This window comes from Schistocerca gregaria, chromosome 2, assembly GCF_023897955.1.
Source record: "Schistocerca gregaria isolate iqSchGreg1 chromosome 2, iqSchGreg1.2, whole genome shotgun sequence".
In the NCBI taxonomy this organism is placed as follows: domain Eukaryota; kingdom Metazoa; phylum Arthropoda; class Insecta; order Orthoptera; family Acrididae; genus Schistocerca; species Schistocerca gregaria.
The window spans coordinates 639,788,071-639,809,124 of record NC_064921.1 but is presented as its reverse complement, the minus strand read 5'-3'; positions in this window follow the sequence as shown (position 1 = coordinate 639,809,124).

The window sequence follows — 21,054 nt, the reverse complement described above, 5'->3', positions numbered from 1 at the left end:
AGTTTGCTATAATTAATATCACGTATGGACGTGTACTAACTTAGCGTGCGACGTAATTACACATTAATGTGTCCAAAAGATGGTTAAGTGGAAGGAAGTGAATTTTCAAACTATTGTTAAAATCATAATTGTGGCCGATGATGTTTACGGTCAGACCAAAACTGTTGCTTTCTTTAAATAAAAATTTCTAATAATCGGTGCTGTCAGCCACTAGTATGCATGTGTAGTATTTCGACCATAGACTCATTTGAGGAACACAAATTTGAATTTAGTCTGTCTCCAGGCTCATGCATACAAATATTCGCATCATTCGGTATAATTTTAAAGTAATATATTTAATTGTGAGTAGTTTTGATCGAGTTTATTACAAATGAAATAATCTCACATTATTTACTGTGCGAAGACTGTATCTATTAAAGAATTTATGTTTTACTTTTTTTATTTTAATTTTATATTTTCTTGTTTTCTGGATCCAAAAGATTGCTAAACAAATGAAATTTAATGTTTTTTATCTAATTTTCACTTCATTAAACTCGAAACAAATCCCTACCACGTTCCCTGCCGCTGCAGTTGTCGCTTAGTGGCTACAAAACGCTACTGATGATGAGATGTAGCTGCTTGATAAGTGTTTATCATTTGTTACCCGCGGCTGCTGCTCCATATTGAGAAACAAAGCTTGGAAGTGTCTTGCATGGGTCACATCACATTTTCATAACGAATAACTGGTAACGAGTGGAGCAGATCATTAGTCGCTTATATTTGAGGTCTTGCGCATTGCCGGCCGGAGTGCTCGTGTGTTTCTAGGCCCTACAGTTTGGAACCGCGCGACCGCTACGGTCGCAGGTTCGAATCCTACCTCGGGCGTGTGATGTCCTTAGGTTGTTTAGGTTTAAGTAGTTCTACGTTCTAGGGGACTGATGACCTCATAAGTTGAGTCCCATAGTGCTCAGAGCCATTTGAACCATTTTCTTGTACATTCTGGCGTAAAGCTAGGTCCACACAAACATATAAGTTTTACAAAACTTCATATTCTACGTAAAATCTTTCAGTTACGCACCTGAACTACACTGATGAGCCAGAACATTACGGCCACCTACCAAATAGCCGATATCTCCACCTTTGGCACTGGTGGGAGTTGGCACCACATCTACACACACAAGGCACCAAATTTTCGTGAATTCCGGGAAGGGTTGGCTATTGTCTCTGATGCTACGCTCTATTACATCCCAGATGTGTTCGATAGGGTTTATATCTGGCGAGTTGGGACGCCAGCTCATCAATTGGAACACTCCACACTGTTATTCGAACTACTCCACCACACTCTTGGCCTTGTGGCTTGGCGCTTACCTTATTGAAAAATGCCACTGCAGCAGGGAAACGTGATAGTTTTGAAGAGGTGTATGTGATCCGGAATCATTGTACGGGCACTCTTTGGCCGTCTTGCACGAGATCAATTGGACCCACGAATCCCCACGTGAATGTTTCGCAGAACATAAGGTAGCCACCGACAGCTTCTCTCCGTCCAGCAGTACATTTGTCAAGGAGCAGTTCCCCTGGAAGACGACGGATTCGCGTCCTCCCATCAGCATGGCGAGTTGGTATCAGAACTCTTCAGACCATGTAACGCTCTTCCAGTGCGCTAACATCTAATGGCGAAGGTCAGGTGCCAATTTCAGTCATACTTGCACATGTCGTGGTCTTAACACTGTCACATGCATGGGTTCTGCGCTGAGGAGGCCCATAGTTAGGGTTGGTAGGTGCACTGTGTATTAAAACACACTTATCCTCCACCCAGCATTTAATGTTTTACCAGGTTGTCCGACATCTTTAATAAGCTCTACGTCTGGACGTGATTTCACTTGGTTTCGCCACGTTCCCTCAAACACCAGACCCGCCATGCAGTTTCAGAAATGCTCGTGTCGAGACTCCGGGAGTTCACAACTACCCTCTGTCAAGCTCAGACAGACTGCGAGCCTTCCCCACTCAACACTCGGACAGCACGCTTACTGGTACCACACGCACCCTGCGTATGTCTGACGAGCAGGTGACGCTGTTATCGTCTGGGCGGGTTCATATCGATAGTATGTCAGTTTCGTAATGTTACGGGTGAACACTGTATAAGTTTACTCCGGCGCTAGTTGAATGTTGCCGGTAGGGATCTACCTGGCGAAGCTTGCTAGCCCACTCGCTCTTCCGTTCATTACCAAACGTGCGTCGAGTCAAGAGCGCGATAAACAATTACAAAAGGCTTTTCGCTTTCTCAGTCCAACAGGTGTAACTCAGTTACAACGGTGGCGTAATTTTAGATTGAACACGGCCCCACAACTCGAAGAACTTTGGATTTCGACTATGGTACCAACAGAGCTAGGATACTCTTTATGTACGGGAAAAATCCACAGGTATACCACGTGTCATTGTTCAAGGTAGACAGAGCATTCACCAGAGATTTTCACTTAATCCAATAAGCCTACTCGTAGTACCAGGCAAGAGTTAATAATACTTGAAGTGTCTGTCTAACGTGTTTTGCGGCGACTTTTGTGTTTCTAATCACAGGGTTCAGCTGTTAGAAACACTTCCTGAAGGTAATAAAAACAAGCTAGCAGAGTTCTCTTAATTCATTCTGAGAATGGAAACGGAAGGTAAAAATTTCCTTTCGCCTTCAGTATTCAGAATGAAACTACGTTCTCGTTAAGTACCACAGCCAACCTTCGAAGCGTAAAAGTATGTGGAACGCAGCAACCACGTACCTAGTGGAGCACGAGACATCCTCCAAAGCTTCAACCGTTGTGCTGCTCCCAATAACTTACTCACGGCTTCTTCTTTTTTTTTATTGTAAAGACTGATGAGTTAAGCAATCTGTTAAGCAGATCTCTGAAATTGCTTCACTGATCACGTTGCAGATCTGACAGTTTCGACAGTTGTGAAAACGAACCAAATTCGTTTCGCTATACGGTGTAGAATCTTACTTGCAAGCGCTTGCAAGGACATTTCTTTACAACGATATGTCTTAACCACCGATAGGTTGTAAGGAGTGCACAGATCTCACAACAGCCGCTTCATCTCCAAGGTCATCTGATATCATGCTATGGTTTCTTCTTCGTCCTTTTTTTAAAGAGAAATTTTGAAAAGTTTCCATTATCTATCTCCCCTTGCATAGCTCTGATTGAACAGTAGCGCTACATAGTAACAGCGGTGAACGGAATAGCCAGATATGTTCGCGAAAATATGTGACCAGGCTTCATTATCGTCTACACGTTAGTAGTGCGTCTGGTGAAGGGTGTGTTGAATATTCATGGTACTAAAAGTAATAGTAAAAACTAACCACAAGGTTGTATGTCGATGCAGGTAGCAGATATGCTTGTAAAATCGAACAGTTTCTTCTGAAAACAAAAACGTTCGTGGCCTTGTGTGTAAGTTAAATCCTATTCAAGATTTTATCTTATTTGAAGTCCTAAATACATCCTTGTGAAAGTGGATAATCATTTCCAGACGCCAAGTATGAATGCTTACTTCGCCCTTCGCTACGTTCAGCCGACGGAATCGTAGTAGATGGTCTGTGCTGCTTGAGTTCAATAAAAGTCACCCTGTCGGCCCCTTAGTCGCCGCATATACGATTATACAGCAACAGAGTAAGAGACAAAAATGCAGATGGCTCGCGAAGAAACTAAATTGTCCGTAAGCACATTTGTTGCTCTCCACATAGTTCATTATCCCTTCCAGGTGCCACTGGGACATGCTCATTTGGCGGTATTACTTCTTACACAAATCTTCTCCATGTAGTTTCTTCATTCCTCACTGAGACAACCATTCCTCAGAGTACTCAGAGTACCTTCGGCGCTCAGCCACTTCCAGATTCTTACAAAGAGAAACAATGTTACACCCCACGCTTCCACTTCCAAACGAAATGCTGTAGTGGTTCAGACACTGAGACGAAAGGAATACAGATCGCGGTTCGACCATCCCGATTTATTTTCTATGTGCTATCTTAAAACAGTGTGGATCTAATAGCAAGGAACTGAGGAGGAAAAAATATAATTGTACCAGAGATAGTTAGGTCTGCACCACTTGTTTATAATTTCAAATAAATTTTTGCCCACTGTGTTGATAAAGCACCTGTATTCACTTATACCTTCCATCAGGTAATGTAGTCCACACGCGATAGAAAAGCCTATGTGAATAAACCAATTTTAATTTTTAACGTTACGGTGCCTACATTTAAGAACAAGACAGAGAAAAGAAGTCGCCAAAGAATGTATGAAGGGAATGTAAATTATTTGTTCGAAATGTAGTAGAACACTACGTCATACAAAAATCTTTCTTCTATTGGAGAATTTCTATTATAAGAACTGAGCCATAAACGGAAATAAGATCTTAACGTTGTAACTCCTAAGCACGTTTTGAGATAAAAGTACATAAAAACTAGTAACATGCACAAAAATGTGGATGGTAAGCTTCTCATGCAGATTTAATAGATGGAAGAACATGCTCGGAAAACATCTTTAATGACCATACGTGAAATTACACGGAAGTTACCTACAAAAAATCGCTGTCTCACTGTTTATGGGTTCTGTAGGCCTTAATACAGTGGTTATCTATCTGGGATAATTTCCCCTTGACGGATGAAATGAAAACTGAGGGGTAAAAACAAAAACGTTCGATCAACATTTACAAACCATTTTAGATTACTTTTTTATAAAGCATCTCTAGTATCAAAATTTGGCAGCCATTTTACATCCACTGCTAGATAAAAGACTACGCTAGATATTTTTAATCGTTGCGATTGTCAGCGATATGAACCAGTGTTGCTAATGCGTGTCTTCCAGTGTCGTCTACTTTCGTTCCATAAGTTTGCTTTTCTTATTCTCAGAATTTACAAAAGAGCTTCCTTTGGCGATATACCACTCATCTTCCTGGGTACGGTCCAGCCACTTCCACTATTTTAACATCACTGTCATAGTATCCCCCATTCTAATCTGCTCCCTAAGCAATTTATTTGCTTACCTGCCTCTGCCAACAGTTCTCAACATTGACCTCTACGCCAGTCCATGAGTGATTCTAAAATTCTGAATGGTCATTTTGTTGAAAGTTACTGTCTTGAGCCGAAACTCTTATTGCAAACTCTCTGTTAACGTTCATTTTCATACAACTTGAAAGGTTCGTTCTGAAAATTTATTTAGTTTAACAGCAGCACTCAGTATCAGCTTTAGTCTTCTATTTTTTACTTTGATATCCATCCAGAGGTAACAATGACTTGCCATCTGTAGTAAATTCTAAGGGTATCCATTTTTTCTGATTTGGAAAACTGGCTTGAGTTCTAAACCCATTTAAGTGAACGAATCAGTGAGTGAAATTCTAATCAAAGTGCAATTTCTTCGACCACGCAGAAGCAACAACTTATAAACAGGTTTTCGTGCAACAGAAGTGGCACCAGTTTAGCAAACTTTCTGTCTTAAATAGCTATTATTATTGCATCAAACTCTAAACAAGGCCACTTGCATTTGCCATGACTTACATGTTTGAAAGTAGAGATTTAACTACAGTAGCAATGACAACAAAAGTGAGGATTTTTAAATGGTTCAAATGGCTCTGAGCACTATGGGACTTAAGATCTGAGGTCATCAATCCTCTAGAACTTAGAACTGCTTAAACCTAACTAACCTAAGGACATCACACACAGGATTCGAACCAACGACCACTGCAGTCACGCGGTTCCGGACTGAAACGCCTAGAACCGCTCGGCCACCACGGTCGGCAAAAGTGAGGAACTGAGTGACCTTGTCACATGACTTCTTATGTGCAATGGCAGACAGCAAATCAAGTATAAAAAATTGTTGTTGTAAATAAGCAAAACCACACAACCCACTAATTAATAATTTTTGGTTTAGTAAAAAACGTAGAAAACAGGTGAGTTTTAGTTGTTAAAACATTAACTAAAAATTGTAAATGATTTGCCACTTTAAAGATAAAAGTCTTAATTTTTACTGTGAAATATTTAACTAGAATATTTGTTTAGGGTATTAGGTAATATTTGATCTCATTCAAGAGGTTGGGAACCAGTGATTTGATAGGACCAAGGTTGATATATGGTTCATCAATGGTTATGAATACAAATAAAAAATTAAAAAATCCTCTTCCTGATACGCTAGAATCACATACTCCTAGAAATTTAAACATTACTGTATCTTGTAAGAGTGTTATGTAGAGCTGGGTGCAAGGTCATGTATATGAAAGCTGATTGCAGATGTGTGCGATTTGCTGTAGTGTTATTGTTGTTGCTGAAAGTTTAAGAAGTAGTAATTAATGTAAGAATTGTCAGACATCAATATTGTAATCGTTAGCTGCCAGAAAATAGTATCTGGAAAAGATATGATTCATTTCTTGTATTCATGCTGATGTCGTGGCCAATGTCACCCGATCAGAAGTAAACAATAGTAAACCTTTTTATTTTCTTAAGTAATTCTTTTGTGTTTTATATAACATGTAAATGTCGTTTTAAACAGTTGTTTTGTCACTGTGCAGCTCTTTCTTACTGTTGTGTAAATTTGTAAGCACAGTTTTTTTGTTTAAGAAAGCCATACTAAAAGCATTATATGGATCGTTGCCGAAATAAATAAGCATTGTATGAAGGCTTTCACAACCGGATGATATACCTTCTGGTAAACCTTCCGGGATGTAAGGTCGTGGTCCATGAAACTCTTCAGCTTCTAATGTTTCGTCCGGAGCTGCGCTGGACACCCCTCTGAAGATGTCCTGCGCAGCTCTGGACGAAAAGTTAGGAGCTGAAGAGTTTCATGGACCACGACCTTACATCCTGGAAGGTTTACCAGAAGATAAATAGGCATAGTCTAGAGCATTAAAAATTAATCTGTGAGTTCGCGTCGGCAATTCCGTTTCACGGGGTTGGCTCACGCGATAGGATTGTCTGGTGACTTTGTTGGCTTACTTAGAGGGAACAGTCCGACGGGCTGTCCGAAGCACTGTCGGGCTACGTGACAAGACTGTACCAAGAAACGGAAGGGTCGGCATTGTATTATTGTTCTAACTTTCGTTACGGTACTTCATAACATTTCATTTCTAAAGAGGCTTTGTTATGGTTAAAGATCTCTTTCATGAAATGTAAAACGAAATCTAATGAAATCCATGATTTCTATGCCAAATGATCATATGCTAGGCGTGGAATAAAAGAAGAGTATCGGAGGACATAAAAATTGTTAAGTAGAGGTGTCTTGAAATAAGAATAGCCTTCCGTATTAGGCGTATCGTAATCGGTCTGCGGCGCTGAAAAGTTTCCTTGTGAAAGTAAGCGGATTCTCATGCCGTCCACGCCAAGTACTTTTGTCACGTTCTTTGTGTAATCATTCAAAAGTAATAATAACTTTGACTGTGTTTTGGTAATTGAATAAAGATTTAAAACTTGGTAAATTATCTTAAAAGTGAAGTAAATATTTTACGAGTTATTGCTTGTTTCCCGTTATTTTTATGTATTGCAGAAACCAATAAATTCACTTACAGTACGCTTTCATAAGTATAGTTTTCTCTTTCAACAACACTGAATCAGTAAATCTGGGTAGAAATCCTTGCGTAATATGTCGCAGAACTTTGCTAAATTCTCTCTGGACTAGCAAAGGATTTTGATTTCTGAACAACATTGTATCAGTAGAGTGTAGTACGTCGAAATTCCTGTTCAATGTTATCCATGTTTAAAACCGTGGGCAAGTGGAATAATTTATGTTTGAAGAATTTAAATTATCACAGTATATTGGTGAAATCCAATTCAGGATGATCAGTGATGATCGAATTTAGCCGTCAGCAATTTACTAAGCAAATTTACCGAGTTTTCTAAATTATGACACTAAAGAGCTCAGAAATACAAGGCTTGTCCAGAAAGTAAGTTCCGATCAGTCGTGAAATGGAAACTACACTGAATGTCAGAAATTTTTATTTGCGACAATTGGCTCCACCTTCCAGCTACTTCTCTACATAGTCGCCCCTCCAGATAGGACACCTGTCGCACCGTTATACCAACTTTCCAACACCATCGTCACAGAAGGCAGCCACCTATGCTTCCCGCCATTTCTCTACGCTAATATGTAGCTCGTTGTCTGCTGTCCTTATAGCCATTAGCTAACGTGATCAGAGATGAAACACAGAGGGAGCCGATTACCGGCTGTAGTGATCAAACACTTCCCATCGAAAACGCTGCAGGAGCATTTTCATTGCCCCTGCAGATTGCGACCAACACTAAGTAGGAACCGTATGACAGTTCTGTATTGTGGGCTGCCTAACGTCAGGTGAAATTTCTCACCAGGACCTCATACTTGGCGGGAGACTATTTTCTACGCATCTTTGTGTGCTCACCATGCACTCAGAACTGAAAACAAAGAAGTGATCCAACCGACAGGGATACTACAGACACTGTCGAATACGTATGTGCAAATCCTTATTAGATTTTCACAGTGGTTTCCATTTCTTTAGCGATCGGAACTTACTTTCCGAATATCCATCGTATAACTGCAAGAAAGTAACAATAGTAATGAAACCATGACAATGAGTGCAGAGTAACTAAGGAAGTGTATTAGAACGTTTGGTAGAAAATTGATTAATTCCTTAAAAAAATTAATTATGTAGATTCTACGACGAAGAAACTGCAAATTTCCGGTAGAAAGGAGACTGCAGTAGGGAGACAGCCTTTCCTTCCTGTGATTTTGAGTTTTGGTTACCAACCGGATCTGAGCAGTGGAAAGAATTGGTGATTTTGTAGTTTGAGAAATAATTTACAGACAGCAAGAGTGTTGAGAACGCCGCCATGTGGGGGAAACTAGACCCTCCTTTGCTATTCTCGGATGAACGCCCGCGAAGAGCTGAGGTGTGTAGGTAATGGTGACTAGTGAATAAATTTCCGAACTTGCAAACTGTGTTGTCACTGACAGAAGCAAATGACCGTTTGTGTCTCAGCTCAACCCCAAAAATAGATAATAGTGGAACATGTAATAGTAATGCAAATGAGCGAAGCGGGAGGGGTATTTGTTGGTTAGATGGCAAGGGCAAGGAAGAATTATGTCCAACAATTAACACATTCTGGAGGACGATAAGAACATTCTAAAGGGAATACTAACACATTCTGCAGTTTTAACATTAAAGTAAGATGATGTCATAATCATATTGATGACACAGCAAGTACCCGATGTTTTATTGTGCACTGCGCAACAGAATTCAAGGCTCATTTCCTTGAAATCTCGTAATTGCTTACCATTGCTCAAATGAGCGTGCAGCCTTCCACTGTAATGGTCCAGAAATGTGGCCCCTGCAACATCACCCTCAGGCTCGACGACGCCCCAAACAGCAGGGTGTCGATACATGAAGAGGGCCACAGCTCAGAAGTTAATGTTACTCCAGAAGTGGTTTAATGAGGTGACGTGGAAACTAAATGTCACCACAATTCTGCTCAACGCCACCACTGACTCTTCACACAATCGGGAGGATAGTTCATCCTCCTTTTATATATATATATATATATATATATATATATATATATATATATATATATATATATATATATATATATATATACTCCTGGGAATTGAAATAAGAACACCGTGACTTTATTGTCCCAGGAAGGGGAAACTTTATTGACACATTCCTGGGGTCAGATACATCACATGATCACACTGACAGAACCACAGGCACATAGACACAGGCAACAGAGCATGCACAATCTCGGCACTAGTACAGTGTATATCCACATTTCGCAGCAATGCCGGCTGATATTCTCCCATGGAGACGATCGTAGAGATGCTGGATGTAGTCCTGTGGAACGGCTTGCCATTTCCACCTGGCGCCTCAGTTGGACCAGCATTCGTGCTGGACGTGCAGACCGCGTGAGACGACGCTTCATCCTGTCCCAAACATGCTCAATGGGGGACAGATCCGGAGATCTTGCTGGCCAGGCTAGTTGACTTACACCTTCTAGAGCACGTTAGGTGGCACGGGATACATGCGGACGTGCATTGACCTGTTGGAACAGCAAGTTCCCTTGCCGGTCTAGGAATGGTAGAACGATGGGTTCGATGACGGTTTGGATGTACCGTGCACTATTCAGTGTCCCCTCGACGATCACCAGAGGTGTACGGCCAGTGTAGGAGATCGCTCCCCACACCATGATGCCGGGTGTTGGCCCTGTGTGCCTCAGGCATATGCAGTCCTGATTGTGGCGCTAACCTGCACGGCGCCAAACAAGGATACGACCATCATTGGCACCAGGGCAGAAGCGACTCTCATCGGTGAAGACGACATGTCTCCATTCGTCCCTCCATTCACGCCTGTCGCGACACCACTGGAGGCGGGCTGCACGATGTTGGGGCGTGAGCGGAAGACGGCCTAACGGTGTGCGGGACCGTAGCCCAGCTTCATGGAGACGGTTGCGAATGGTCCTCGCCATTACCCCAGGAGCAACAGTGTCGCTAATTTGCTGGGAAGTGGCGGTGCGGTCGCCTACGGCATTGCGTAGGATTCTACGGTCTTGGCGTGCATCCGTGCGTCGCTGCTGTCCGGTCCCAGGTCGACGGGCACGTGCACCTTCCGCCGACCACTGGCGACAACATCGATGTACTGTGGAGACCTCACGCCCCACGTGTTGAGCAATTCGGCGGTACGTCCATCCGGCCTCCCGCATGCCCACTGTACGCCCTCGCTCAAAGTCCGTCAACTGCACATACGGTTCACGTCCACGCTGTCGCGGCATGCTACCAGTGTTAAAGACTGCGATGGAGCTCCGTATGCCACGGCAAACTGGCTGACACTGACGGCGGCGGTGCACAAATGCTGCGCAGCTAGCGCCATTCGACGGCCAACACTGCGGTTCCTGGTGTGTCCGCTGTGCCGTGCGTGTGATCATTGCTTGTACAGCCCTCTCGCAGTGTCCGGAGCAAGTATGGTGGGCCTGACACACCGGTGTCAATGTGTTCTTTTTTCCATTTCCAGGAATATATATATATATATATATATATATATATATATATATATATATATACCTCTGCGGTGGAAGTCAGAATCGCAAGGCCCAGCGTTAAAATCACATGGTTTTCTTATAAGTCGCTGAGAAACATATACCAGATACGCTGCGACTCAGAAACAGCAGTGTGACCCAAAAGACGTCAATAACAGCACACTTTTCCCTGGGCCGTTGATTTACCCACATTTCGCTGTCAAAAACTGCAGTGCACAAAGCGATAAGCAACAGGAAAACGTTGTGGAAAATCTTTGAAACTTCTGACACGCTGGGGCGTTATAACCCTTCTGTAAGGACATTGTACTGCTGGATTTCGGTTGGACGTGACCGCAACCCTTTGAAGGGCAGTGCGAGTACAAGTTTTGCACTCGTGTACTGGTTGGAACCACTAGAGACAGTTGAAAACTATTCGGCGAAATTGGAACGTGATACAAAGTAGCTAACAGTGCCTACACTTTTTATGTCCTGCTGTGGCGTGATCACAATCGGGATGGAAGAGGGGGAGAGGAATTGGACGGAGGGGAGCGGTGGATAATATTGAGATGCACTTGAATAAAATGGCAAAGGATCCCCTAGTTCGTAAAAATCCTCGGTGACACCTGTCACATTTATTGAGAATTTTAATACTAAACGTGTGGAGAGACGCATATTCCGATCCGCCAGAAGACAGTCAACTGGAATCGTATGGGTGTGAAACGGTTGATTACATGCAGGCGCCGTGGACTACTTTATGGGTTGTGTCCGTATACGTTCATTTTTAAGACCCTTAATGAACGTGGGGGTTGCCACAGATGGTTTAGCAGAAGTGGGGTCTCAGAGGGACTCTTTTCCGATTTATTCACGCATCTGTCTGTGTCTCACCTCACCGTGGTCACGCCACAGAGGGCGTGGAGGGCTGAGAAAACCAAATCACTCTTTTCTTCATTGGACGACGATCACATTTCGTCGAATGGCTTTGGGCAGTGCCTCGTGGCTCCAACCTGTACACGAGAGGAATCATTACGTTGGGACTGCCCTGAGAAAGAGTGCCCTGATCGCAGGGTTGTAAACGCCCAAGGTTTTGAGCAGTGTCAAAGATGATGAAGAACGTCTTCCTGTTACTCATCGCACTGCGAACTCTTGTTTTCGATGGCGAAATGTTGCGGGAACTCAATCCCCAAGCAAAATGAGGAAATCATCAAGGGCCTTTATACTTTCCACTGCGACCCTTTCGCCAGTTCTGACCGACGGTGTGCCTGGATTATTTTCCCCGGTGACGTATGTGTAAGAGGGGATGTGACGATCCGCACACCGTGTGAGACGTCCACAGTCCACGGTGACACTGCGCACAATTCTGGTGAAATTTGGACAGCACGTGACGTAATTAACCCACATTAGCTTCTGAGCTGTGGACTTGTTTCCTCATGCGTCGACAAATTGTTGTTTTAGGCGTTGTCGACCCCGATGAGGGTGACGTCACAGGCCGCCACGTTTGTGCACTCTTACATAGGAAGGTTGAACGCAACTTTGAGGCAAATTTCAAATTTATGAATCGCAATGGAAGGTAATTAGGAAGTTTCGAAGGAGTAATCCTTTAAATCTGTTGCGCAGTGTAAGTAAATTGCCTTATTCCTAAGCGTATAAGTAACCTCTGGCTGTTGGTAATTTAATCGGTCTGCACAATAGATGAACTTTCAATTTTACTTTTGAGTTGGACACAGAAAGTGATATAATTGTTTGGAAGTGCATAATACTGTGTAGTGTAGATTGCAGTGTTGAATGCCTCTCAGTAGTTTCCTCTCTGGTGAGAAGTCCTACACCGCCAAAAGCACATCACAACATTCTGTCGCTCTCTCCGATACTGCTACGTCATCGTGACGGGAAGTGTCGCTGTATTAAAGTGAGCTGGTCAGTCCGCTAAGTTGCTGGGACTTGGCCGCTCAGTTTGGCGCAGCCTGCAGAGACAGACAGCCAGCAGCAGCAGCAGCAGCAGCAGCTAGCGGTCAGCGGGCAGCTGGCAGCCACGTCGGCAGGACGCGGCCGCAGCGCCGCCGGCGGTCCAGGCGGAGTTCATCTCGCCGCCTGCTGACGCCGCGCGCCGCAGTGAACGCCCGCGCGCTCGCTGCCTGGCTGCCGGCATTCGCCTCTCCTCGCCTCAGATTATTCCCCCCCCCCCCCCACCCTCGCCCTCGCCATCGCCCTCTCTCGAAGAGTAGCAGCAGAGCAGCAGCGCTCGTTCCGAGAGTTATGGGAGCAACACTGTCGTACGGTCACAGCGATGGTTACAGCGACTGTCCACTCCAAGAAAAACGTATCGTTCGTCAAACACAGGGAGTTACCCATTTCCAAGAGATAGTGCTGTCGAGAAATTGTCTTCAAAATACGATTAATAATTAGTTTCAGTCATATGACAGAGACATTAACTAGATCAGTGATTTCCAGCCTTGCTGAGTAGTTACCCCTGAATGAGATCAATGTTATCCAGAACCGCAAACAAAGTCTGGAACCTCATTAAACATTTCACTCCAAAATATTAACACTAGTATCTTTGAGGTGATAATATACACTAATCGCCATTAAAATTGCTACACCATGAAGATGACGTGCTACAGACGCGAAATTTAACTGACAGGAAGAAGATGCTGTGATATGCAAATGATTAATTTTCAGAGCATTAACACATGGTTGGCGCCGGTAGCGACATCTACAACGTGGTGACTTAAGGAAAGTTTCCAACCGATTTCTCATACACAAACAGCAGTTGACCGGCGTTGCCTGGTGAAACGTTGTTGTGATGCCTCGTGTAATGAGAACAAATCCTTGCCATCACGCTTCCGACTTTGATTAAGGTCGGATTATAGCCTATCCGCAATTGCAGTTTATAGTATCGCGACATTTCTGCTCGCGTTGTTCGAGATACACTCCTGGAAATGGAAAAAAGAACGCATTGACACCGGTGTGTCAGACCCACCATACTTGCTCCGGACACTGCGAGAGGGCTGTACAAGCAATGATCACACGCACGGCACAGCAGACACACCAGGAACCGCGGTGTTGGCCGTCGAATGGCGCTAGCTGCGCAGCATTTGTGCACCGCCACCGTCAGTGTCAGCCAGTTTGCCGTGGCATACGGAGCTCCATCGCAGTCTTTAACACTGGTAGCATGCCGCGACAGCGTGGACGTGAACCGTATGTGCAGTTGACGGACTTTGAGAGAGGGCGTATAGTGGGCATGCGGGAGGCCGGGTGCAAATACCGCCGAATTGCTCAACACGTGGGGCGTGAGGTCTCCACAGTACATCGATGTTGTCGCCAGTAGTCGGCGGAAGGTGCACGTGCCCGTCGACCTGGGACCGGACAGCAGCGACGCACGGATGCACGCCAAGACCGTAGGATCCTACGCAGTGCCGTAGGGGACCGCACCGCCACTTCCCAGAAAATTAGGGACACTGTTGCTCCTGGGGTATCGGCGAGGACCATTCGCAACCGTCTCCATGAAGCTGGGCTACGGTCCCGCACACCGTTAGGCCGTCTTCCGCTCACGCCCCAACATCGTGCAGCCCGCCTCCAGTGGTGTCGCCACAGGCGTGAATGGAGGGACGAATGGAGACGTGTCGTCTTCAGCGATGAGAGTCGCTTCTGCCTTGGTGCCAATGATGGTCGTATGTGTGTTTGGCGCCGTGCAGGTGAGCGCCACAATCAGGACTGCATACGACCGAGGCACACAGGGCCAACACCCGGCATCATGGTGTGGGGAGCGATCTCCTACACTGGCCGTACACCTCTGGTGATCGTCGAGGGGACACTGAATAGAGCACGGTACATCCAAACCGTCATCGAACCCATCGTTCTACCATTCCTAGACCGGCAAGGGAACTTGCTGTTCCAACAGGTCAATGCACGTCCGCATGTATCCCGTGCCACCCAACGTGCTCTAGAAGGTGTAAGTCAACTACCCTGGCCAGCAAGATCTCCGGATCTGTCCCCCATTGAGCATGTTTGGGACTGGATGAAGCGTCGTCTCACGCGGTCTGCACGTCCAGCACGAATGCTGGTCCAACTGAGGCGCCAGGTGGAAATGGCAAGCCGTTCCACAGGACTACATCCAGCATCTCTACGATCGTCTCCATGGGAGAATAGCATCCTGCATTGCTGCGAAAGGTGGATATACACTGTACTAGTGCCGACATTGTGCATGCTCTGTTGCCTGTGTCTATGTGCCTGTGGTTCTGTCAGTGTGATCATGTGATGTATCTGACCCCAGGAATGTGTCAATAAAGTTTCCCCTTCCTGGGGCAATGAATTCACGGTGTTCTTATTTCAATTTCCAGGAGTGTGCAATGGCTGTTAGCAGAATATGGAATCGGTGGGTTCAGTTGGGTAATACGGAACGCCATGCTGGATCCCAACGGCCTTGTATCATTAGCAGTCGAGATGACAGGCATGTTATCGGCACGGCTGTAACGGATCGTACAGCCACGTCTGGATCCCTGAGTCAACAGTTGGGGACTTTTGCAAGACAACAACCATCTCCACGAACAGTTCGACGACTTTTGCAGCAGCATGGATTATCAGCTCGGAGACCATGACTACGGTTACGCTTGACGCTGCATCACAGAAAGGAGCACCTGCGATGGTGTACTCAACGACGAACCTGGGTGCACGAATGGCAAAACGTCATTTTTTCGGATGAATCCAGGTTCTGTTTACAGCATCATGATGGTCGCATCCGTGTTTGGCGACCATCGCGGTGAACGCACATACTGGCGTATCACCCGGCGTGATGGTGCCATTGGTTACACGTCTCGGTCACCTCTTGTTCGCATTGACGGCACTTTGAACAGTGGACGTTACATTTGAGATGTGTTACGACCCGTGGCTCTACCCTTCATTCGATCCCTGCGAAACCCTACATTTCAGCAGGCTGATGCACGACCGCAAGTTGCGGGATACAGAAAATGTTCGAATGCTGCCGTGGCCAGCACCTTCTCCAGATCCCTCACCAATTGAAAACGTCTGGTCAATGGTGGCCGAGCAACTGGGTCGTCACAATACGCCAGTCACTACTCTTGATGAACTGTGGTATCTTGTTGAAGCTGCATGGGCAGCTGTACGTGTACACGCCATCCAAGCTCTGTTTGACTCAATGCCCAGGCGTATCAAAGCCGTTATTACGACCAGAGGTGGTTTTTATGGGTACTGATTTCACAGAATCTATGCACCCAAATTGTGTGAAAATGTAATCACATGTCATTTCTAGTATAATATATTTGTCCAATGAATATCCGTTTATCATTTGCATTTCTTCTTGGTGTAGCAATTTTAATGGCCAGTAGTGTATTTATAATATTTAGTTGATCTTCTAACAATTGAAGCCGACCGATGTGGACGAGCAGTTCTAGGCGCTTCAATCCGGAACCGCGCTGCTACTACGGCCATATGTTCGAATCCTGTCTCGGGAATGGATGTGTGTGATGTCCTTAGGTTGGTTAGGTGTAAGTAGTTCTAATTCAAGAGGACTGATGACCTCAGATATTAAATCCCATAGTGCTTACAGCCATTTGAACCATCTAAAAATGGAAGCTCACCCGTTTTCTACATTTTCCAGTAAACCAAAAAAATAATGAGTCATTGTGTAACGTAGCAAGTTATTACGAGATGACATCCGTGGCAATAAGGCACTCAGCCGATTTTGTTCAAATTTGGTACACAGGCTTTTGTTATTTTTGGAATGATGTTGTCTAAATTTCAGATTTTTATTTATTACAGTGCTGGAGATAAAGAAAATTACCTTAAATGTCCTAAAACCAATTATTGTTTTTAGAACCATGTTAGGAACAAATACAGACTGACTTGCATTATCATTTCCCTCTAGGAAAGATAGAGTCACCAGAGAGGCTGTTCTAATGTTGCTTTTCATAATGGAAGAAAGACTGGAGAAAAATTTAGACACGTTCATGGGGTTTGTCGACCTGTAAAAAGAATTTGATAAAGTAAAATGGTGCTAAATGTTCGAAATTCTAAGAAAAATATGACGGGTAATGTGCAATATGTACAAGAACCAAGAGGGAATAATAAGAGTGGAAGACCAAAAGAGAAGGTCTCGGATTAAAAAGGGTGTAAGATAAGGACATAGTCTTTCCCCTACTGCTCAATCTCCATATCGAAGAAGGCATGACGGAATTAAAATAAACGTTCAATAGCAGGATCAAAATTCATGCCGAAAGGATATGAAAGTTAGGATTTGCTGATAACATTGCTACCCTCAGTGTAAGTGAAGAAGACTTACAAGAGGCGATGAATGGTATGAACCGTCTAACGAGTGCAGTGTATAGAACAAATGCGAAAGTAATGGGAAACATCAGAAATGAGAACAGTGAAAAACGTAAGAACTAGTGATCACGAAGTAAACGAAGTTCAGAAATTGTGCAACGTGGGCAGTAGAATAACCAATGACGGACGGATGAATGAGGACATAAGAAGCAGACTAGCGCTGGAAAGGAGGCCGAGAGAAGTCTACTAGTATCAGTCATGGGCTTTATATTCCGGAAGCTATAATCTGACAATGTGCGTCTGGAGTACAGCATTGTATGGTAGTGAAGCACGTACAGTGGCAAAACCGGCATGTCGCGCTAGCGACGAATGCTGAAAATTAGGTGGACTGTTGTGCTAAGGAATGAGCAGGTTCTACGCAAAACCGGTGAGAAAAGGAACATATGGAAAACACTGACAAGAAGAAGGGACAGAATTGTCGGATATCTGTTAAGACATAGGGGAATAACTTCCATGATACTAGAGGGAACCGTAGTGGAAAAAACTGTAGTGGAAGACAGAGATTGGAATTCATGCGGCAAACAATTGAGGACGTGGGCTTATAGTGCTATCCGTGCTTTTCTGAGATAAAAATGTTGCACAGGACAAGGATTCGTTGCCGGCCGCGTGAAACCAGTCAGATGATTGATTACTCAAAAAAGAAAAATTCGTCTGATTTCAATGTTATATATTATTTTATTGTTTATCTCCACGTGTTAGCATTGTCTCGCCATTGCGATCCTTTTCTTTTTAGTGTAATACGAGGTGCATTCAAGTTCTTAGGCCTCCGATTTTTTTTCTATTTAACTACTCACCCGAAATCGATGAAACTGCCGTTACTTCTCGAAGTAATCGCCCTGCAGACGTACACATTTTTCACAACGCTGACGCCATGATTCTATGGGAGCGGCGAAGGCTTCTTCAGTAGTCTGTTTTGACCACTGGAATATCGCTGAGGCAATAGCAGCACAGCTGGTGAATGCGCGGCCACAGACAGTGTCTTTCATTGTTGGAAAAAGCCAAAAGTCACTAGGAGGCAGGTCAGGTGAGTAGGGAGCACGCGGAATCACTTAAAACTTGTTATCACGAAGAAACTGTTGCGTAACGTTAGCTCGATGTGCGGCTGCGTTGTCTTGGTGAAACAGCACACGCGCTGCCCTTTCCGGACGTTTTTGTTGCAGTGCAGGAAGGAATTTGTTCTTCAAAACATTTTCGTAGCATGCACATTTTACAGTAGTGCCCTTTGGAACGCAATGGGTAAGGATCACGCCCTCGCTGTCCCAGAACATGGACGCCATCATTTTTTCAGCACTGGCGGTTACCCGAAATTTTTTTGGTTGCGGTGAATCTGTGTGCTTCCATTGAGCTGACTGGCACTTTGTTTCTGGATTGAAAACTGGCATCCACGTCTCATCCATTGGCACAACCGACGAAAAGAAAGTCCCATTCATGCTGTCGTTGCGCATCAACATTGCTTGGCAACATGCCACACAGGCAGCCATGTGGTCGTCCGTCAGCATTCGTGGCACCCACCTGGATGACACCTTTCGCATTTTCAGGTCGTCATGCAGGATTGTGTGCACAGAACCCACTGAAATGCCAACTCTGGAGTAGATCTGTTCAACAGTCATTCGGCGATCCCCCAAAACAATTCTCTCTACTTTCTAGATCACGTCGTCAGACCGGCTTGTGCGAGCCCGAGGTTGTTTCAGTTTGTTGTCACACGATGTTCTGCCTTCATTAAACTGTCGCACCTACGAACGCACTATCGACACATCCATAACTCCATCACCACATGTCTCCTTCAACTGTCGATGAATTTCAATTGGTTTCACACCACAAAATTCAGAAAACGAATGATTGCACGCTGTTCAAGTAAGGAAAACGTCGCCATTTTAAGTATTTAAAACAGTTCTCATTCTCGCCGCTGGCGGTAAACTTCCATCTGCCGTACGGTGCTGCTATCTCTGGGGCGTATTGACAATGAATGCGGCCTCATTTTAAAACAATGCGCATGGTTCTATGTCTTTCCTGTCCGGAGAAAAAAATCGGAGACCTTAGAACTTGAATGCACGTCGTACTGATATTTTGTCTGATATTATATTTAATTTAGGCGCTGTTCGTTACCGAGTGGTTTGAAAGCACAGTGTGGTCGCATGCTATAATAAATCAGCACCTAAGTACTGTTGTCAAGTGAATACACTATTTAAAGATATAATTGTTAATTGAAAATTCATTAATCAGATATCTTTAATAAACGGAACTTGTATCATTTACATAGTAAGGAAATCTGAACGTGGCTTGTGGCTAACCACATTCACATTTCACAATGGTGATTGTAACGTTACACCGCCTGTGACAAATATATTGTATTTTTGCCAGAAAAGAACATACATGAGATATGGTGCAACTAAGGCCACAATTTAAGAATTGTGTTAATTGATAAGGAGGATAACAGATGTACTGAAATCGTGTTGGGTTAGTCAAAAGGTTAACGATTCGAGAGTGCTTTATACAGTAAATACACAGCATTGCAAAAGGCAGTTAAAGACACTGAGACAAAATATTTGTGTGTAACACTTTTTGGATTCTACCAAGGCATGTTTTGAAGCGATGGAGAGCTTTTGTACTCAGACATGGTGTAAATTGGGTTTTTGTGTATGGTTGGCTTTATAAAGAACAGCAGTGGATTACCATGCTGTGCTGATGTCTGCCACCATTGCTGCAGAAACTTCGAAACGGAGACAGAAATGAATATACGCAGTTCACTCACTTACATTTAGTCAACTCACATATACGAGTACATGTTTTACATTTTTAACATGCAATGAACATTAAATAAATGCCTTCTCATCTTGGTAGTTGATGGCAAACATGCAGTGCTTATTTTTATAGGTCCATCACCGGGGTTGGTGTAAACACTTTCAGTGCCTGCTGAGTTGTATCCGTGATGTGGGGCTGGTAAACCATGTACAGCGCTTGCTAGTGCATGTCCATCATGAGGGGTGGTTTAGCCACATGCAGCGTTTGCTGTAATGGATCCATCACGATCATTTACATCTTGGTGAACAACCGTTTTCCGTCATACGAAGTGAATTTCTGAACATCATGTTCCGTATCGTACTGATATCCAAGCTGGTATGATTCCTATACCCTGTTTATGCGCAGACGTTTTCGTTATTAACAAGCAATAAACAGCAATATAACGTAACCCGGCACAAACATAACACACACTACCACACCAATAACACAAAGTTATCAGGAAAATACACTCTGACACAAAAGAGCAGCATGTCGCGAAGCAATTATCCGAATGGGACGGAAATCGACAGATGTGGTGTAAATGTAGTGACGAACTAATAATTACAATATCAGAATAAATGTGTGAATTATTCAAGAGAAAGAGCTTAAAAATTGAGTAATTCAGGTAAGCGTTTTGTAGACCTATGACCCTCATTCCAGCAGTGACTCGGCGTGGCATTGACTGATAGAGTTGTTGGATATCCTCCAGAGGAGTATCGTACCAAATTCTGTCCAACTGGCGCATCAGGTGGTCAGAATCCCGAGCTGATTGATAAGACCTACCCACAGAGCTCCAAACGTCCTTAGCTGGAGAGAGATCTGATGACCTTCACTGATTGCTTCGACTTAGTTCGGAGAGAGATTCGTTGCTGTAGATGTGCCTGCGGATGCCTCAGACAGCCGTGGGATTCTACAATGACTGTCGCGCCCGCCATAATGCCTCACAAAACGTA